The 20943-nt window shown below is 34.7% G+C and overlaps 1 protein-coding gene across 8 annotated transcripts in view; it reads left to right on the top strand.

The window, feature by feature from the left end:
• The first annotated feature begins 4986 nt into the window (after positions 1-4986).
• The window catches only part of LOC120539266 (neurexin-2-like), a 2018463-nt gene continuing 2002506 nt past the window's right edge, over positions 4987-20943 (top strand). For 5 of the 8 annotated variants that reach the window (XM_039769176.1, XM_039769179.1, XM_039769177.1 and 2 more), the window contains exon 1: positions 5000-5119. The gene's annotated coding sequence lies outside the window, so the exon portion shown is untranslated. Of the gene's footprint in view, positions 5120-20943 lie in introns of all 8 variants that reach the window. The other 3 variants (XM_039769181.1, XM_039769180.1, XM_039769182.1) reach the window with 2 other exon arrangements.

The following is a 20943-nucleotide window of genomic DNA, read 5'->3' as shown; positions in this document are numbered from 1 at the left end:
TGTTACACTACTGTTACAACAAGGCTACCCTTGAACATCAGTTATACAAAGGGGCTGTTTGTGTGCTTTTGGGAGAACACAGCAGAGGCACTACCACCCTGTCAGTGTTAACAACACTCATGTGGAGAGGGTGGATAGTTTATAATACCATGGCAGCCCAGCACATTGACATCTTGGTGAGGAAAGCACAACAATGTCTTTATCCCCTGCCCTCCCAGGTACTAAAGAACATCTACATGTCCTCCATGTAAAGTATCCTGTCAGGAAATATTAGATCCTGGTTATAAAAAACATCACTCAGCAGGACAAGAGAGAGATGCTGTCTGTTAAACGCACTAGGTGTAAACTCTCTAAACTCCAGGACATCTACACCAAGCGATGTTGGACCAGGGCAAAGAAAATTATCATTGATATCAGCCATCCCAACAACAGACTCCCCTTTGTACTGTGGTCATGAAAATGATAATACTGCCACTTCGGAGAGCCTGAAAAGGAGCTTTTTTCCACAGATTACCTGCATCTTGAAAGAGGAAACTGTCTATGACTACATGATGCCCTATTATTGATTCTTTTATGTAGAGTTATTTAATTAAAGTTATCATTTATTTATTGTTTGTTTGCCTTATATTTTGGAGTTGTGGTGTAATACATACTATTGCATTCATATAACATTGTGGCTTCTATAGATATTTGTAAAATTGTGTGTTATTTATTGTCCTTTTATATTCTTCTTTAATGCATAGTCTTAAATTTTTGCAGCTTAGCATTTAACTACATATTCTACTGTGTATTATTGTATATGGCAAATAAAATTTGATTAGAATTAGTAAGTGTTTCTCAAAACTGACTGCAATAATTAAGAAATGTTTGGAAAATGTTATTTCACAATTTTTGAATTTATTTCCTTTCCATATTTTTTTCATTTTAACAATGCAGGTCTGACTGTTTGTCAGCAAATGAAACTTTTGAAAGTAGAACTAATTGTATTATCAGTTGGACTGTAAAGATGAGAATCTCATCTTCTTGTCAGCTGAATTAGTGGTACATCTCCAGGACTGTTCTTCCTTACTTTTCAACAAGTCATGACATAAAGGTGATAGTGCTCTCCCTCTGTCTCTCAAAGGTGCTATGGATTTAGGCTTTGATTTATGATTTCATAATAGTAAAATTTACTGTTAATACTTTAATACAATATGTTTCTAGTTTGTTGATTCTGTAGGAGAGCTATAAGTCTGAGTCAAGAAGGGGACCAACCTGCTTCAATTTTACATTTTACACGTTTTGCTGTCTGCACACAATAGTTCAAACAGATCACAGCATTAAGTCATTTAAGGTAACAGAAAGTAACAAAGCTGAATTAAAAAAAAACAAAATCTTTAAGGACAGTAATGTACTGTTTCCCTAAAAATCATATTAACATATTGACATACAAAGCTGAATTAGTGTTTGGGATTTTGAGGAAAAGACTTTTAAGGGTGGTAAATGAGTGAACCACTTGAATTTATGAAAAATCAAATCATCTACAGACAGACAATGTATTGATTAAAAGATGCTGCAAGTTATTCAGCAGCAGCATTTATACTTCTAATTAACAAGGCCAAAGGCCTTCTAACAGAAGAAAAATGAAGGGTAGAGTAGTAATTTCATAATAACCTTCAGAATGAACAAGCCTTCTGAAAACAAGTCAGGAGAGGCACTGCAATTAAAATAATTACAAAAGAAAAAATATTCCCAGATGTAGTTTAAAAATGAAATATTATATTTATATCTGTATACTTTTACTTGGCAGAACAATGATACAGCTGATAACATCACCCAATTGTGGTACATTGTCCCCATTTTGATTTAACAAGTTGGGAGTCCTTCTTCATAGAGTGATCAATTTTTTTATTGGGTTTCAAAATTAGGACAAAAAATAACAGAGGAAAAGGAAAAGGCTTTCATATATAAATTTGGGGAAAAAAAAACCCTGCTGGCACCCACCAACACACCACACTCTACCCTATCCTACTCTGAAGCTTATTTTTTTTTTTAAAAAGGAAAGGAATACACTTAAATTTTATGAAATGCACAGGTCACTGATAGGTCCAGAGGCCCACATGCCTGGCTAACCAAAATAGTTTCTAGATCTGAGTTGAGTTAACTCATAGGTTGGCTGACAACAAAGATTTTAGCATACGGTTAAGTTCTTTTGATATTCTTTTTTGGTTTCCACCAGATTTAAACAATACTGTTAATGTGATGGACAAACCTTAGCTGGACCAGTAAGACAAAGTGTTTATGTACTGTATGTGTGTGGCAGTATGCCCTGCTGAACAGACATGCAACATTGAGGTTACTCATGTTTATTACAGCCTTGTACTGCATTATGTGGATACAATAAATGGATAGTTGACTCATTCTGCTTGTTGTGGTCTCTGATATTTCAGTTTGATGTAATATGTTTAAATTGAATAAACAGATTAATAAAACTGGGTGGCTCAGTGATGCAGTAATTACTGCTTTTGTCACATAGCTCTTATAGGCAGATTTGGAATACTGGCCTGGTCACTGTCTACAGGTTCTATGCGGGAGTAAAATATTTCCGATTATTATAATATCTTATAATTATAACCCTTTTATAGGAAAAACTATCACCTGCTTATGTTGGAAACCAGAAACAAAGCAGGGAATTCATTGAGAGAATATACTGTATTCACAAAAACAGTTTTTTAGAAAGACAATGAAATTGAAAGCATCACAATCAGCTAAATATAGCCAGTAACTAAGCTAAAAATGAAGACACTAAAAATGGAAAAATGTGTAAATTTGAACAAAATGTTCACAATGGTTAACTCCAGAGTAAATATGACTTGTAAAGGTGGGCCAGAAGGATACACAAAATATTATTCAGGGAAAACAAAAAAAAGGGGGTAATTTACCCAAATCATACATATTCATATAAAGTGTGGCAAAACTCTAGAAATCACATGAAATGTGCAGGTGAAAAAGCTTAAGACATTTTCCTTGTACTTGTGCTTTGTAGTCAAAATTGTATGAGAGAAATAAATTATAACAGTTCATATTGTGATCTTGAATATAGAAGCTCAAATACATATTAATTGCAGGGAGCACTGAATACTTATTCTATTATTATGAATGTGTTCAAATGCAAGTGCTAGAAACAATAAATAATTATTAGGTGTTATGCACGTGTATGTGTGTGTGTGTGTGTTGGCTCTGTTATTGGGCTGGTGCCCTGTCCAGATTTGTTCCTCCCTTGTTCCCTATGCTAGCTGTGATAGGCTCCGTGTTGTACACCCTGTGACCCTATTCAGGACTAAGCAGGCTAGAAGATGGCTGATAAATCTAAGATGGTGATGAATTCAACAATATTTATTTTTATGTTTTGTTTAAAGTTATAGAAATGCTGAGAACTTATACAACTAGATACAAATATTGAAAAATAAGTAAGCAATTGCAGTCAGAGCCAAAAAGTTAGACACTCACCATGATTTTTTTCACCTGATTTAAATGTGAAAAATCAGATTATTTAATCAACTTTATTTTTTTAAGGAAGATGCTGTAGAAATTTAAATTAACTATGAGGCTAAAACATTAACTTATCGTCCTTCAAATAAATGTTTAGGTTTAACTGATTTCAACTTATATAACCATCCATCTATATTTTACTCCAGGTTTACAGGAGCTGGGGCCCATCCTGACATCATTGGGCATAAAGGACAAACCAATTTTGGATAGGTTCCCAGTTGGTCTAAATTAAAACAATGTAAAATTCAATGGCTACCTATTACCAAACCTACTAACTCCAAAGCCACCCTGGCAACATCAGGCTTAAAACAAATTCCTGTCTTAGATAGTGTGGAAATCTATAGTAGGGCACACTCATGCACTCACCAACACTTGCTTATAGGCAGGCAAATTTATAGGAAGGAAACTAGAGTAGCTTGAATAAGCATACACAGATAAGGACAGCATGTGCAAAATTTACAGAAAGATTGGCTGGGCTGAAATTCAAATGAAGGAATCTGGACTTGTGAAGCAGCATAACCTACCACTGCAATTATGTTAAATGCAATGTAATTCTCTAAATAATGTTCAAACAGACCTTGTTAAAAGGTTACACCTGTATTCTTATTGGTAACAATATAATCAAATGATTTAAAAGCAAATGTAGTATAACAGGAGGACGGAAAGAAAAATACATGGTTAAAAAGAAGTCTTTCAAAATTCAAATTTACTTAAAATGTATGAATCTTTAATACATTAATATGTTCTGAAAAGTGACTTCATGAATTCAAAAAGACCACAAAGCCTGAGTTTACAATGCTTACAACCAGTGGCCTTCAATATTTTTTAATTATTATATTTATGACCATACCTGCAAAAAGTTATATTGAGAAGGCTTCACTCATTAACTTGTTATTTTCTGCTTTCTACTGTAATGCACAGAATAATCTGTTTCAATGTTACTATCATCATTTGCACTACTATTGAATTATATACTTTATGATAAGCAACTAATTAATTTTACTAGTTTGGCAGGCGTTGTAACGAATAAGCAGCTGTTGTAACATTCTGTTTTTCAATAGAACAACAAAAATACTTTCTCTAACTGAAGGCGAGAAGATGAACAATATTTAGTCAGTTTGGCAGACTTTCTTCCTTGAATTAATGAAAATCAAAACAGGCACACGAGCATTATTTCTATCATTAGCATTATTCAAAACCTCTTGATTGTTTATCCCCTATAAACCTCAGCAGTCCCGTCTTTGTTTAGTTCTGAATGGCTGTTTGACTGTTCAATCAAGACGCTTTGGGAGCGCCTCCAGACAGTTTTAGAAAGGGTTGCTATTAGGGGCGCGATTGGATATTCTCCTGGTAACCCCGGCCTGTATATTGACTTGTAACCAATGGCAATTCAGTGGGTGTGTCTTTAAGGCGGACCCACGAGTGGTGCTGATGTTAGGTCTTGTCAAATGCAGAGATGCAGGTGAAACTGCGAGAGTAGCATCGTCTGCATTTGAGACAGGAAAAAAGCTGCATCCCAGAAAACAGGAGCAATATGTAATCACGGATATACAAAAAAAAGTCTACAAAAAGGGTCCGATAAAAATAGGTATGCCTTTTTAATTTATGAAAATGTCAGTTTGCTATTTTTCTTTCAGTCTATTAACAGTATTTATGTTAACGCGGATTACAGATTAGTCACAGCACGGCATATTATCACTGTGCAAAACTGAGAATCTGTTGTGCAAGCAATACAGCCTGTGATATTCTATGCTGTATATCAAAATTCTGTGTTACAGAATACTATGAATTGTCATGAAGAAACTGAATTATTTTTTGTTGAACGTAATACTGAAAGACCCTCGATGGTTTTAGCGGCTATGTGTTTTATGCTTTTTGACAAGCAATTGTTAAGTGCCCACAATCGCAAAGCACTGAGCATTTATAAAGAAAAATTGAAAAAGGAGGGGGGCGGATCTTGAAATGATGGTTTCATTCGCTTTTAAAAACATACAGCTGCGGGGAAATATGGGCTGCGTGATGGGAACATAGAACACTGTGTGGTTCCCTGTGCGAGGGAAATTTCTTGGCTTTCAGTGTCCGTCTTTTACACAGCGAAAGGTCAGACTTGAATCAATAGTGATGTGTTAGATTGCTGAGGTTTATGTTAAATGTAAGTAGAAGAAATGAGTTTCCCTTCGGAGACGAATAAATATGCGAAAGAGAGAGGGGGAAATGTCACGAACAAATAAAACGTAGCTCGTTTTCATTTACTTAGATCTTTAAAAAGTGATGTGCATTTTTAACTATACTATGGCATTGCTGACGCGAATAGTTGATCATCTGTTCATTTTGTGAAACATTCCTGAACGATATGGCCTCTGGCAACAATTTTCAAAGTTACACCAATTAATTCATGGAAGACAGCTCTGTCTATCTACCTAAAATTGTTTGCCGTTTCACCTGCTTTTGTGCCCTCTGTCATACTTATTCTCTTCGAGAGAAACTGTAATTTCCGTCAATCTCGGTCCCGTACTCTTTCTAGTTATTGTGGTCTTGCCAAAAAAAGATAGATATTTGCTATGAATACAGAGAAAATCCACAATCGTTAAATGCGTCTTTTGATGCAATATACGTTGTTTGTGTGTATTAAAGAATAGTATTCACCCAAGCATCAGTCAGGACACAGCCTTGATCCACCTTGCATGAACCCGCCTCACGCTGCACAACTGCTAGTGTCTTTCCTCATGTGTGTCACCCTTAGACGGCGTCGGGAAATTGTCAGTGATTGCTAGTGCTGCAAAATTGTTTTCGAGTCGCGCTGCTGGCAAATACGGTTCAAGTAAAAGTGCCCTTTATTGTCAAGACGAAAGAACTATTTCCAATGTGATTTTTATTAAGCGACGTCCCGTGTAAAGAAGGAAACCCTGTCGGGTAAAAGCTCACGTCCTGACGGTTATCTTGGGGGAGTGTGTGCGCGCGCGAGTGTAGCACAGGTGTGTGGCGTATCTGGAGCGTCAGGAGATGGCGGGAATGCGCAGCTGCCAACGCCCTGTAACACAGGTCATTAGCTTCGGGTTCGGATTCCATCACTGTCTGGTACAGTATGAACAGCAATACCACCGCAGTGCTGTTCATTTACACGTGTCGGCGGCTGAAGGGGCTCTAGGGTCGGCGCATTTGAACTTGGGCAGGGGTGCCGGCATTGGCGAAGGGAGGGAGGCGGCACAATATCCATAAGTTTACCAATATATGTTACATTTGCTCCATCCGTTATCTTAGTGGCATAGAGGATTTTAGACCGAGTCGTGACTGTTTGTTTGTATTTGAAAGGAGCAACTCCAGATCCAGTATAAGAGAATACGGTTATTTTATTTGTTTTTTACTTGCCTTTTGACAACAGTCTGACAGGAATTTTCAAGAAACCGGCAGTAAACATGAACTTTGTCTTCAATATACCTTCTTCTTTTTCATGCATATATTATTATTAATGTGTGCTTTTTGTAAATGCAGGTGTTCTCAACCTTATTAATTAAAATTAAGTATGGAAATGTTTTTTCTTCCGTTTTATTCACTAATAATATGTTCATAGTGTATATACAGTGGTGTGAAAAACTATTTGCCCCCTTCCTGATTTCTTATTCTTTTGCATTTTTGTCACACAAAATGTTTATGATCATCAAACACGTTTAATCATTAGTCAAATATAACACAAGTAAACACAAAATGCAGTTTTTAAATGATGGTTTTATTATTTAGGGAGAAAAAAATCCAAACCTACATGGCCCTGTGTGAAAAAGTAATTGCCCCCTGAACCTAATAACTGGTTGGGCCACCCTTAGCAGCAATAACTGCAATGAAGCGTTTGCGATAACTTGCAATGAGTCTTTTACAGCGCTCTGGAGGAATTTTGGCCCACTCATCTTTGCAGAATTGTTGTAATTCAGCTTTATTTGAGGGTTTTCTAGCATGAACCGCCTTTTTAAGGTCATGCCATAGCATTCAATTGGATTCAGGTCAGGACTTTGACTAGGCCACTCCAAAGTCTTCATTTTGTTTTTCTTCAGCCATTCAGAGGTGGATTTTCTGGTGTGTTTTGGGTCATTGTCCTGTTGCAGCACCCAAGATCGCTTCAGCTTAAGTTGACAAACAGATGGCCGGACATTCTCCTTCAGGATTTTTTGGTAGACAGTAGAATTCATGGTTCCATCTATCACAGCAAGCCTTCCAGGTCCTGAAGCAGCAAAACAACCCCAGACCATCACACTACCACCACCATATTTAACTGTTGGTATGATGTTCTTTTTCTGAAATGCTGTGTTCCTTTTACGCCAGATGTAACGGACATTTGCCTTCCAAAAGTTCAACTTTTGTCTCATCAGTCCACAAGGTATTTTCCCAAAAGTCTTGGCAATCATTGAGATGTTTCTTAGCAAAATTGAGACGAGCCCTAATGTTCTTTTTGCTTAACAGTGGCTTGCATCTTGGAATCTGCCATGCAGGCCGTTTTTTCCCAGTCTCTTTCTTATGGTCGAGTCGTGAACACTGACCTTAATTGAGGTAAGTGAGGCCTGCAGTTCTTTAGACGTTGTCCTGGGGTCTTTTGTGACCTCTCAGATGAGTCGTCTCTGCGCTCTTGGGGTAATTTTGGTCGGCCGGCCACTCCTGGGAAGGTTCACCACTGTTCCATGTTTTTGCCATTTGTGGATAATGGCTCTCACTGTGGTTCGCTGGAGTCCCAAAGCTTTAGAAATGGCTTTATAACCTTTACCAGACTGATAGATCTCAATTACTTCTGTTTTCATTTGTTCCTGAATTTCTTTGGATCTTGGCATGATGTCTAGCTTTTGAGGTGCTTTTGGTCTACTTCTCTGTGTCAGGCAGCTCCTATTTAAGTGATTTCTTGATTGAAACAGGTGTGGCAGTAATCAGGCCTGGGGGTGGCTACGGAAATTGAACTCAGGTGTGATACACCACAGTTAGGTTATTTTTTAACAAGGGGGCGATTACTTTTTCACACAAGGCCATGTAGGTTTGGATTTTTTTTCTCCCTAAATAATAAAAACCATTATTTAAAAACTGCATTTTGTGTTTACTTGTGTTATATTTGACTAATGGTTAAATGTGTTTGATGATCAGAAACATTTTGTGTGACAAACATGCAAAAGAATAAGAAATCAGGAAGGGGGCAAATAGTTTTTCACACCACTGTACGTCAAGCTGTGTTACAGACCAACCTCAAAATGTGTCCTAAAAATGTGTTTCAAGAGGCAATGTCTCAATTTGCAATTTTATTTGATCAAGAATGGATGGTCAGTTAATTTGTTTCTGGCTTCCTTTTGTCGTGAACTGGAACATCAAGGTTGCTGTTTTATTTTTTCTTTTTTTCTTTCACAAATTATTCAAAATGAGCTCAGTCATCTTTGATGAAATACTTCAGTGCTGATGCTGATTTAATGTATAGTCTCTAGGAAGGGGACTCCTCTGACCAGAAACACTGTTAAGTGATGTATCAGTTTGCAAATGCATATCTCTAGTGGTGTTCTGCAAAGTAGGAGCTTTAGATATAGCTTTACACAAGACCAAGATTTAAAGAAAGCAAAAAAAAAATATCTCATGTACCATTTTGATAACTAGTATCTATCTATCTATCTATCTATCTATCTATCTATCTATCTATCTATCTATCTATCTATCTATCTATCTATCTATCTTATTTCTGGAGTCTATTAAATTGTTTAAAACTACTTTGAAATTCTGTGCAAGTCTGAAAAGAATGTTTGATGTTTACAGACAGCAGAAACACAGATTGGCTACATGCTGTGGATTCAGAAAGTATAGACCCCTTCACTTTCTACATTATTTGTGCTTTAAATTCAATTTTAAATAGATCAATATGCAGCTTTTGGACATCAATCTACACTTAATAAACCATAATGGCAAAGTAAAAAAAGTTTTTATAAAGTTTTGCAAATGTATTAAAAACCAAAAACTAAAATGACTAATTTATTCAAATATTCAAACTCGTAATTCAGTACTTGGTGGAATCCCTTTTGGTAGCATTTACAGCTTTGAGTCTTCTTGAGTAAGTCTCTACAAGCTTTGCACACCTAGATTTGGGTAGTTTACTATATCTCATTTTTCCTGGCAGATCCACTCAAGCTCTTTTAGGTTGGATGAAAAGTGCCTGAGAATTGCCATCTTCAGGCCTCTCAACAGATTTTCTGGGTTTAAGTCTGGGCACTGGCTGAGGAACTCAAGAACACTCAAAGACTGGTCCCAAAGTCATTCCACCATTGTTTTGGCTGTATGCTCCAGGTCATTGTTGTGCTGAAAGGTGAATTGTGGCTCCAGTCTTCTGTTGTGTCCAGTTGGGAGCAGGATTTCTTCAAGGACCTCTCTGTATTTGGCTGCATTCATCTTTTCCTCCATTTCAACCAATCTCTTTGTTCCTGCTGCTGAGAAGCCCCCACATTGCATGATTCTTCTTCCACCCTGCTTCATCGTAGGGATGGTATTAGACAGATTGTGAGCAGTGCTTGGTCTTCGCCAGACATAGTGCTTAGGGTTGTGTCTGAAAAGTAAAATTTTTGTCTTATCAGACCAGAGAATCTTTTTCCTCATGCTCTCAGAATCCTTTAAATGCTGTTTGGCAAACTCCAAACCAGTTGTCATATGACTTTTACTCAAGAGTAGCTACCATCTATCCACCATGACTGCTTGAATGATGGAGTGCTGTTGAGATGGTCGTCCTTCTGAAAAGGAAAGGATTTCAGAAGATTTGTTACAGATACCACTGGGTTCACTCAAAGCTTCGGGAATGGTTTTTATACCCTTGCCTTGATCTATGGAGACCAATCAATGTGTACACATATCTCAAAAATAATCAAAGCAAACAAAATGCACCTCATCACAATTTGGAGTGCTACAGCAAAGGGTCTGAATACTTATATGAATGAGAGATTTCAGTTTTGATTTTTAATCTATTTTTAGACATTTCTGAAAACATGTTTTCACTTGGGCATTTTATGAATTTAAGATTAAATCTGCAACACAATAAAATGTGCATAAAGTAAAGGGGTCTGAAGGTTAAACTTTATGTACTGTAGCTGTTATATACAATGGTGTCTATTTACATATATTTAACATTTGCTATATGTATGGTAGAAACAAAAGGCAATTATGTTTTCTGCAATATCCACTAAAATGTCTTAGTTGTACCCCATGCTAAATAGTTATGAGACAGCATACAATATATTAAAATAGTAAATTATTTCTTAGTTAGGTTTAAACTTAGACAAATCTTAGAATCAGAATTTGAAAAAAGCTTAAATACCTTTTCAAGAAGTTCACTCAACCTTTCAATTCAAATTTAAACTAAACAACTTGTTATTCAAAACCAAACTTGATGAACTTTACTATTTTCATCCTGTTTACACAGTAATGCATTCAGACCTCTCTTGCCTTTATCACATCTATCAGTAAATTACTTATATTTTCCCTTTTGTGCTTTAAAATATATTTCTCACTGATGGTGTTTATAAAGCACATCATGATAACATACACAATTATTTATCTAAATATTATATTAGTCTTTACTTTGGTTTCCATAATTCTGTATATCAATACCGTTGGTATTTGTCAACATAATATATCAAAATGACACTTAACCAGCCTGTATCTTTAATATCAACTAAGACACAATCCCGCAAGGCATGCTCATACATCTTTCCAAGAAGTCCATTTACTTTGGCAGTATTGTCTATTTAAGACATCAGAGTTTGTTATTAGAACATCAAATGCACAGTTTCAATAGCAAAACAAGTTTTATCCCTATTTCTTATAATTTGTTATTCCTCACTATGGTTCAACAGCTTCAGCTATTTCTGGCACCTTTGCTTGAACAGCAGTCAATTTCATGTCATGAATCTTTTGAGAATTGACAGGATTAGGGCAATTAATGTTTCTGGTGTTTTAAAGTAATACATCTACCTAACTGTATATAATCCATCTATTTACTATAAATAATCTATTTAAGGCTGAAGGTTATCAGAATGTCAGAAATCAACAAAAGAATTTATGTGTAGTATACAGGAAACTGAAAGAGGACCATCAACCTTAATCCAAAAGAGGTTTATTTTTGTTTCAGCATGTAGTGACTAGGAAGTTTGTGAAAAACAATGTGAGAGACGATATATTTTCACCATTTGATCACTATCTTATCATAGAATGGGATAGTGTTTGGCATAATGAGTGAACAAAATTTTAATTTCAATGAGTAACATAATTAGGGTCTGATTCATATCAGTAAATTAGTTTCTTGCTTATCTAGGTTCCTTGTTTTTATATTTCTGTATTGAGAAATCAAAGACTTAACAGATTTTGCTTCTTTGATAAATGGTAATTATAGTTTTTATTTTTGACCATGCTTCTATAGCAAATCATTGGCTTAGTGGTTTTTGCGAGTGAGTTCGTCATATGCATTTTAGGCAGTCTCCCATATAAGGAATTATAGAAAATGAAATGAAATCTATCGTAAAAAAATGTTCCATTAGTTATTTTTCAAATAAGGAAATTAGTAAAGTTTAATTATATATATTCAAAAGATAAATAAATAAAAATGATAAAAATAGTGTAACCTTTATCATGTTATGTGCTAAGACATTATGTTGATAACATTGATTTTATTTTTCATCTGGAATTATCTTATACCTTATCCTATATCCTATTATATCTTTTATTTTGCAGATGCTTACTTATTAAATACTTGTCTCTCTCTCACAGTTAGGACAGTTTGGTTGTCGTATATCTTATTCTATTACAGTGGAACCTCGGGTCACGACCGTAATTCATTCCAAAACTCTGGTCACAACCTGATTTGGTCATGACTCGAAGTAATTTCCCCTATGGGATTGTATGTAAATACAATTAATCCATTCCAGACCATACAAGATGTATGTAAATATTTTTTTTTTTAAATTTTAAACAAAAAATAGTTAATTATACCATAGAATGCACAGTGTAATAGTAAGCTAAATGTAAAAGCATTGAAAAACATTGAGAAAACCTTGAACAGAGAAAACTAACATTGCAAGAGTTCACGCTATAGCCTTACGAACTGCTCTCTGTAAACACTTTTTTTAATGAGTTTTACGCACAGGGAAAAAAATGAATATTTGAAAAATCCGTAATTTATACAAAAACTAACCATAAACAATCAAGAAAACTAACCTTGCATGAGTCGAGTTTTGGCGTGAAGAAAGTGAGGAGGAACTGGGTGGAAAGGAGATTTCAGTTTTGAGGTAAAGTCTGTGAAGATGCGGGTTCGCTGCATGCTCCTTAAAACCGTCACCATTGGTAATGTTACCGATGAGCACAACAGTGAGGCACTACAATGGAGCAATCGGATAGTGCAAAAAGTGCCAAGTGCTTTTATTAAAATCAACAAAACAACAATTAAAAACAAAGTCCAAATTAAAGTGCAGTGCTTTCAGAATCCTTCAATTAATAAATGATCCCATAAAAACAGAAGTGAAGTGGAGGTTAAAATCCAATAGAAAAAAGTGTTCATTAAATACGAGATTAAAACAATGCTCGAAGCAGTCTCTTTAAAAACAAGCCCGGTGCATTCTTTAATTGCCTTCTCGGCCTTACTGCCTTCTTTAACTGCCTTCTTGCACTCTTTCTCTCTCTCTCTCACGCTCACTCTCTCTCTTGTACTCTCTCTCTCTCTCGCTCGCTGCACAGGGAATGCACAGGGAATGCACAGGGAGAGACTGAACACGTGCGGAAATCATTGGCACATATGAACCGGAAGGGAAACTGGCTTGTTTGTCACCCGAGTGTGTGGTCGTGAACAGATGCAAAAGTTTAGCGAACTTTTTGGTCGTAAACTGATTTGTACGTTGAGACGTTCGTGACTGGAGGTTCCACTGTAAATCTTTCATTTTGCAGATGCTTACAATTTAAATTCTTGTCTCTCTCTCTCACAGTTAGGACAATTTGGTTAATTACAGATTGCAAAAGTTTTTATCCTGTGTAGCATTTTTTACATTTAGATTGAATTATTTTGTAGCTTTTCTTGTTTTCATTCATTTTACATTTGACCTTGAACTTATCCCAGAAAAATATGTTCAAAGCAAAAACCAACTATGGACTCAGAGCCAGTAAAATACCAAGCACGTTTATTCACACATACCACAACTGGTGTCAGTTAGTGTTCCCCATTCAACCTAATATTCATATGTTTGACATATGGTAGGAAAACCAGAGTACTGTAATCAGAAACAAAAAAATATAAACATAATAAAAACAAACACCACTGCCATAAAAGGTGTCAGGATTTAAACCCAATACTTGGTTTTGCCCCAATGCCCAAACATATTGAAAGTTTACAATAGTCCTTTGTAGCACATTTATCACATATCATTGCAGCTTTTTGCCTATTACACCTAAGGTTAACATTTCCACTGGTTGATGATTCTTACTACCCTATGTATAATATTAGTATCAGAGGGGTTATGCAACTGATATATGAATAATAAAGGGTTTTTCCTTCATTTTTCATGTTTTTCTTTATGCATTCTGCTTAGCAAGAGAATAACACTATGCATCATTGCTTTGGATTCTTTATTGACAAAAACAAAGTATTTTTTATCCCAATCATATATTTTCCTGAAGTTTCAATAGTAAATACTGACTAAATAATGAACTGCTTCCCACAGTATTCATTGGAATCTGGTAACCATGTCAAATGAAACAGCTAAAATTGTATTTTCTAGAAATATGAGAGTGATTAGAGGATTTCACTTTCTCATACTGGTCTGGAATCATGTAAATATCGAGAATACACGTTAGACTAAACAATAACAATCACAGTTGTTGTAACTTACATTTGAGTACAGAATTGTGCAATAGACCGTAAAATTAAAAATATTACTTTTAGATTGGTGTGAATTATTTTTATTTTATTAAAATCCTTAGTAGTGGTTTAATAGTCTGGAGAAAATTTCTAAGGAGGGCATCAGGAGCTTCACCATCTTAGCCACACCCTTAGAATGCCACAGTAAAAGAATGCGTGTCAGTCAATAAGCTCAATAAAGTTTTAGAAAATTAAGGATGCCTTTGATGAAAAAAAAACAAGTTTCTAGGAAGAAGTAGAGTGCATAAGCTTTTGGATAGCTTATCTGGTTTTTTACCCAGTATTAAAATAGTTCAATTCAGATAATTGTATATTTTATATTTCTAGTAAACACAAGTATGTACAAAATAACTAAACCAAATGGTAAAGGAATCTCAACCATTTTTGTAGCATAGCATGTTCTTCTGTGCAAGCCTATTTATATAATTAGCGTTTCTTTTTTTTTTAAGAAAGAATCATCTGTCTTCCACTAGAGTAGCCATTTATTATTTGTTAAGAATGCAGTCTCGGGCATTTGCCACATACCTTGGAGGGATTCACATGGGCCTTTCAGTGATCTGCCTGGCTTTTTGTTATGAATAAGTTATCTATTGTGGAAAATCTCATCAAATAGTATTTCAGACAGGCATTCTACTTTCCTTTACATGTCCAATACAGAGCAACCTATCTTTAAAATACACTGAGAAAACAATGTAATGTCCTTTTAAGAATTTGTGATCTGCTGTGCTTTGCCTTTAAAACAATCGTCCCAATGCATGTAACCTGGAAAATGGCTCAGTGATCCTTTGACTGCATTCAGAAAGCTGTTACTCATTTCGGGTCAGCATGTGACACATTATAAGGTCACGTTTTTCTGGCAGAAATAATCTGTTCTTACATTGACTGATTAGATGTGTGAAAATCATTTGAGTGGCACAATGCAATCATTTTACATTTAACTCTAAAAAGAACTGGGAAATGATAAAGATAAATAAACAAACTCTGAAAATCTGTAAAGGTAACTTTATTAAAATACATTTTATGATCCTGTAATCTGTATACAGGACAATTAATACTTTAAATAGTATGTGCACAATGAAACCCTCATACCATGGCTGTTCAAGTCAGTAAATTTCAATTGAACTGAGCACTTCAAGGAGGTGCTGCTTTCAGTGATAATCATAAGAATGCTAAATGACAGAATTGATCATGGATGAATGGTATTGCATTCTAGTACAGTTGCAGACTCTATGCCAAGTTACATGATAGGTTTTCTGGTGGTGTGTGGTAACCAAATACCTTACTTAAACATTTTGTATAGGTGTTTCCTTTACTTTATGAATTACTAGATTGTCTGCAGTATAAGAACTGTTTGGACTCCTTGCATAATTTGACCTTCCAAAAGAAATATCAGCTACTATAAATGTAAGGGGCGGATGATGAACCAGAATTAATTAAGCATGCCTGCTCTGTGAAGAAACCAAAATTATACCATCTAAAAATCCAAAGTTTTCCTTCCTTTCAGAGTGGACAGAGTTTTAATTTTCCAGATGGTTTTGTACTTTTGATGGACAGCCTTTGTACATCTCTGTATCTACCTTGCTAGTTTTCTCCACAGGATACAATAAATATGAGTTTTTTTTGCCATGCAGTTTGTTTACATTTGGCTTTTTTTCCTGCAGAATCAGTCAGAGTGCTGAACAACATCTCTTCATTGATATGGAATAATCCAATCTGTAAATTAATGTTACTGTGTAAGATGATAAAATAGTTTTGTACATTTAGCTTGACCAACAATTTGGATATGGTTTAGCTAGATGAACATTCTTGTCCTGTTTATTTATATTATTTTTTCATTAACCCATATTGTTAACATTATTGACTAGTATGTGAAATGTTTTAAATTGTTCTCAGTTATTCTCAAATCCTAATCTCAAAGTTGCCACTCACAACTCCAATTAGTAATTTGTAAATAATACTTATTTTATTTTCTCCCCCAATCAAAATTTGTCACAAACTGATTATTTCAGTTCAATTAATTCAGTTCAACACCTCTGTGCAGACTGTTATTATACTGTAAGGGTGTAATTCTAAATGATTCCATTGGAGAAAAGAGAATGTCGGGGAAATTGAAAAGTTAAGAGAATTTCTGCTTATAGTTTCAATTATAAATCCTGAATTAGAGCAACAGGCAGAAAACAAAAATAAAGACTATATCAATAGCTATAAAATATTATAATATGAAATGTTATGTTTGGCTTTTACTTAATTTAATCATTTTAATTTCATGTAATATGCTTAAAAGTAGCATCACCTGTTTAGATAGCTACAAGATAAAGGATGGTCTTTACCTCCCAATCTGCTAGCATTAAACCCCATGCCAACAATATTTCAAGAAAGCCTTTTTCATATTAAATGTGAAACATTAAAACATAAGAAAACTGAGGAGATATAACATTTTGTGTTATATTGGGTTGTCCAGTATTGTCCTGCTTGTTTAATTGTAAAAAGATAATAATCCCTAGTAAAATTTTGTCCCAGAGGAAAAACCTTGGAACTGTGAAGTTCTTGTTTTGATGGCTACTTTCATCTCTGTGGAGCAGTGAATGTTGTGTAAAGGCCTCAGATTTCATTTCATGAATGTTTCATAAGATGAACAGGAGAAACTTGCAGTTATTACCACAAAACCAGCCAACAAAATAAAAATAATAATTTCTAAGAGTCATAAAAATGGAAAATCCTTGTAATCTGGCAAAATTGTTTTCATCATTCTATTAATTATTAAGCATATGATTATGTAATTTAACAATTACATATACTAAATTCTGTGATTTTTTTGTCCTGAACCATTCTTCTGTGAGCTTAATATTACATTGAATTTGAGTTAACACCTCAATATTCACCGGCAGTGACATCATAATATGTTTACTGACATATTGTAAAGTAGCTAAGAGAATGGGTATTTTTTAAGGGTTGAAATGAAGATGGATTTTTACCAAATATTGTATGTGACATAGCAGTTTATGATTGTAACAGTACAGCAGACTGAGCATAATATGTACATCAATAAAATATAATGTTTGAACAACAACAACAACATTTATTTATATAGCACATTTTCATACAAATAATATAGCTCAAAGTTCTTTACATGATGAACAAAGAGAACAAAGACAAAGTGAGAATTAAAATGATTGAACACTAATTAACATAGAATAAAAGTAACGTCTGATGGCCAGTGAGGACAGAACAAACAAAAAAAAACTCCAGATGGCTGGAGAAAAAAATAAAATCTGCAGGGGTTCCAGGCCATGAGACCACCCAGCCCTCTCTGGGCATTCTAGCTAACATAAATGATCAGTCCTCATTGTATTCAGGGTTCTCATGGAAGGACTTGATGATGACAGTCATGTGGACTTTTGGCCTTTAATCCATCAATGTAGGGACATCATGGTGCTTTGATTAGGTGGTGGTGGCGCAGGTCGCCACCACAGAACACCGGAAAAAGAACAGAAGAGAGAGTAGGGGTTAGTATGGATTTTGGAGCCACCACGAATAGTAATGATAATTAATTGAATATGCAGAGCATCAGGATTAAATTAAAATTAAGTTATGAGAAAGCCATGTTAAAATAATGTGTTTTTAGCAGTTTTTTAAAGTGCTCCACCGTATCAGCCTGGCGAATTCCTATTGGCAAGCCATTTCAGATTTGAGGTGCATAATAGCAGAAGGCTGCCTCACCACTTCTTTTAAGTTTAGCTATTGGAATTCTAAGCAGGTACTCATTTGAAGATCTAAGGTTACGATTTGGAATATAAGATGTCAGACATTCTGATATATAAGATGGAGCGAGATTATTTAAGGCTTTGTAAACAATAAGCAGTATTTTAAAGTAAATTCTGAATGACACAGGTAACCAGTGTAGTGACATCAAAACTGGAGAAATGTGCTTGGATTTTCTTTTCCTAGTTAGGATTCTAGCAGCTGCATTCTGCACTAGTTGCAGTCGATTTATGTCTTTTTTGGGTAGTCCTGAGAGGAGTGTGTTACAGTAATCTAGTCGACTGAAAACAAAAGCAAGAACTAATTTCTCAGCATCTTTCAATGATATAAGAGGTCTAACTTTTGCTATATTTCTTAAGTGAAAGAAATGCTGTCCTAGTGACCTGATTAATATGTGATTTAAAATTCAAGTCACAGTCAACAGTTACTCCTAAATTCTTTACCTCTGTCTTGACTTTTAATCCTAATGCATCAAGTTTATTTCTAATAACCTTATTATATCCATTATTACCAATCACTAAAATTTCAGTTTTGAAATGCATATTTAGCAGAATTGTGTACTCTAGTAAGTTAAGAGAAATGCTGCTTTTGTCAAGGGTTCAGAAATTATTGTATTTTAGGGGAAAAAATTATTTAGAAGTTTTTTAATTAGAAAATTATCTTCAGCATCTTCAGTATTGTTTTACTGTACAATAAATATCGCTGATATAAAAATATGAATTCAGAATGGCTCATACTGCTAGCTTTGTGCAAAATGATTTTAAGCATAAAAATGTATATTACATGTCAGTAAAACAGTATGCCAATGAATACATAAATTAATATACAGTACTAAATAAAAATGTTTGTAGATTATAAACTATGTATTTTTTATGATACTTCATGTCTGATTGGGTTTCATTTGTTATTTTAAAACAAAAATTTACTAGCAGTCAGTCACTGTGATAATAAGAACTGATATTAAACTTTCAGTAACAAGTAATAGAACTTTTAATTAAAACAGACCTTGTCTAAAAATGCTATTGGGAGGAATTATTTTCATCTAAAAAAATGGTGGCTGTTTGCCACTGCAGTAAGCGTCTCCAGGGCATTCGAAAAGGTGTTTCTTATGAAACAGTTGGAAGAGTTTTTTGCATTCTCCTTTGTGTCAGTTGCTGACATACCCAGTGGTTTAAACAATAAAGATATTGTAGTATACAGTTGTTAAAACATGTTGAAACATTTTCACTGAAAACTGACATTATAAATACAGTTTCATTAGGTTCAGGCATATAGCTCATTATAATTGTAAGATGCATTTGTCCTGAGGTCATTTACTAGAACTAATGTCACACTTCCGCCCTCAAAAATATGGAAAGGTTTGCAGTCATGTAACTTACCTGTGCAGCTCCTGTTTTAAAATATATTTACTGTTGCTCAGTTAACTTTTTGCAAGTTATTCTTAGATAGCAGAATGAAAGTACTGTCAATGTGTGTCAGCCTTGAATGGAAGAGAAAGAGAGAGATCCTGGATGGCTGCTACAATGTCACTGTTACCATAGTGTGTATGACCACAGATTTGCATAAACTGACAATCCATGTCAGGCTAAATTAGCATATTTACATATGCTATTTTTATTTGAACTGAATAGCTAAAACCGGGAACAGTGTTTGTGCAACACTGACCAACAGCTATAGGCACAAAAGGCAAGATAGAATATTTTCAAGAGGTTTGTTTTGCCATATTTTCAAGAAAAAAAAGAAATCTCTGTGGTCATATAGTCTTAAATAAAGACTATTATAAAGAAAACATTGACAACTGAAGGTTGAACAAAATATAATGATATGAAGCTCTAAATGGCAGAGTATGTTACAATTTACCATATTTTACTGTTATTTACTTATTAATATACAGAATATTTAATATAAAGTGCCATTTATGTTGGTGTTACAATGCTATGGCCTGTTGCTATCTTAATTAATTAATAAAAATGTATTAACAGTTTCAAAAAGGAGGTGACAGTATACTTGGACATTTATGTCAGTATACATTTCTTTCTGAAGAAGTTAACAAACCACTTTAGATGAACACTACAAAATTAGATTAGATTAGATAAAAAATATAGGGAAGCACTGAGTTGCGTCCCCGCTTCATGGGTCTAGTGTCATGGATATCAATTCTGAATCTAGTCACTTTCTATGTGATGATTGCGCATTGTATTCTGATTTATCTTTGACATCTGGACTCTATGATCCTGAACTGATTAAATAATTTTGGTAATAATTATGTTGTGCTACATTTGCAATGATACATGAACAGAACCAATTCTTAAAGCACTTAATTAAACATATTGCACTGCAGTAGTAAATTCAATGCTTCTAACCATCAATATTACTAGCATTACAGGATTTTTAAAAAATTTATTTTATGGCTGTTTCCATCCACACATCCATTTGATATCTGACCCTGTGTATTCCATAACAGAACTGAGGATACCAGGGGTCTATTATGATAGAATCTGGCTCTAGAGTGTAACCAAAAATGGACAGAATGTCAGTCTACTGCAGGCCACATTTGAACACATGCTTTCGTGCAGTATGTAAACAGTGTACCAGTTAATCTATCATACATGTTTTTTATGTAGGAGATAAAAAAAAGTAACTGGACAAAATCTGTGTGAATACAGGGAAGACTCGCTATGAGCAGCAGGGTTAATTTTTTTAGCAGGAATTCTGATTATAGGAAACGTAATCTTTTGAAATGTGTTATA

This window comes from Polypterus senegalus, chromosome 11 (genome assembly GCF_016835505.1).
Source record: "Polypterus senegalus isolate Bchr_013 chromosome 11, ASM1683550v1, whole genome shotgun sequence".
NCBI classification, from domain to species: domain Eukaryota; kingdom Metazoa; phylum Chordata; class Cladistia; order Polypteriformes; family Polypteridae; genus Polypterus; species Polypterus senegalus.
This window is presented reverse-complemented; position numbering and strand designations above follow the sequence as displayed.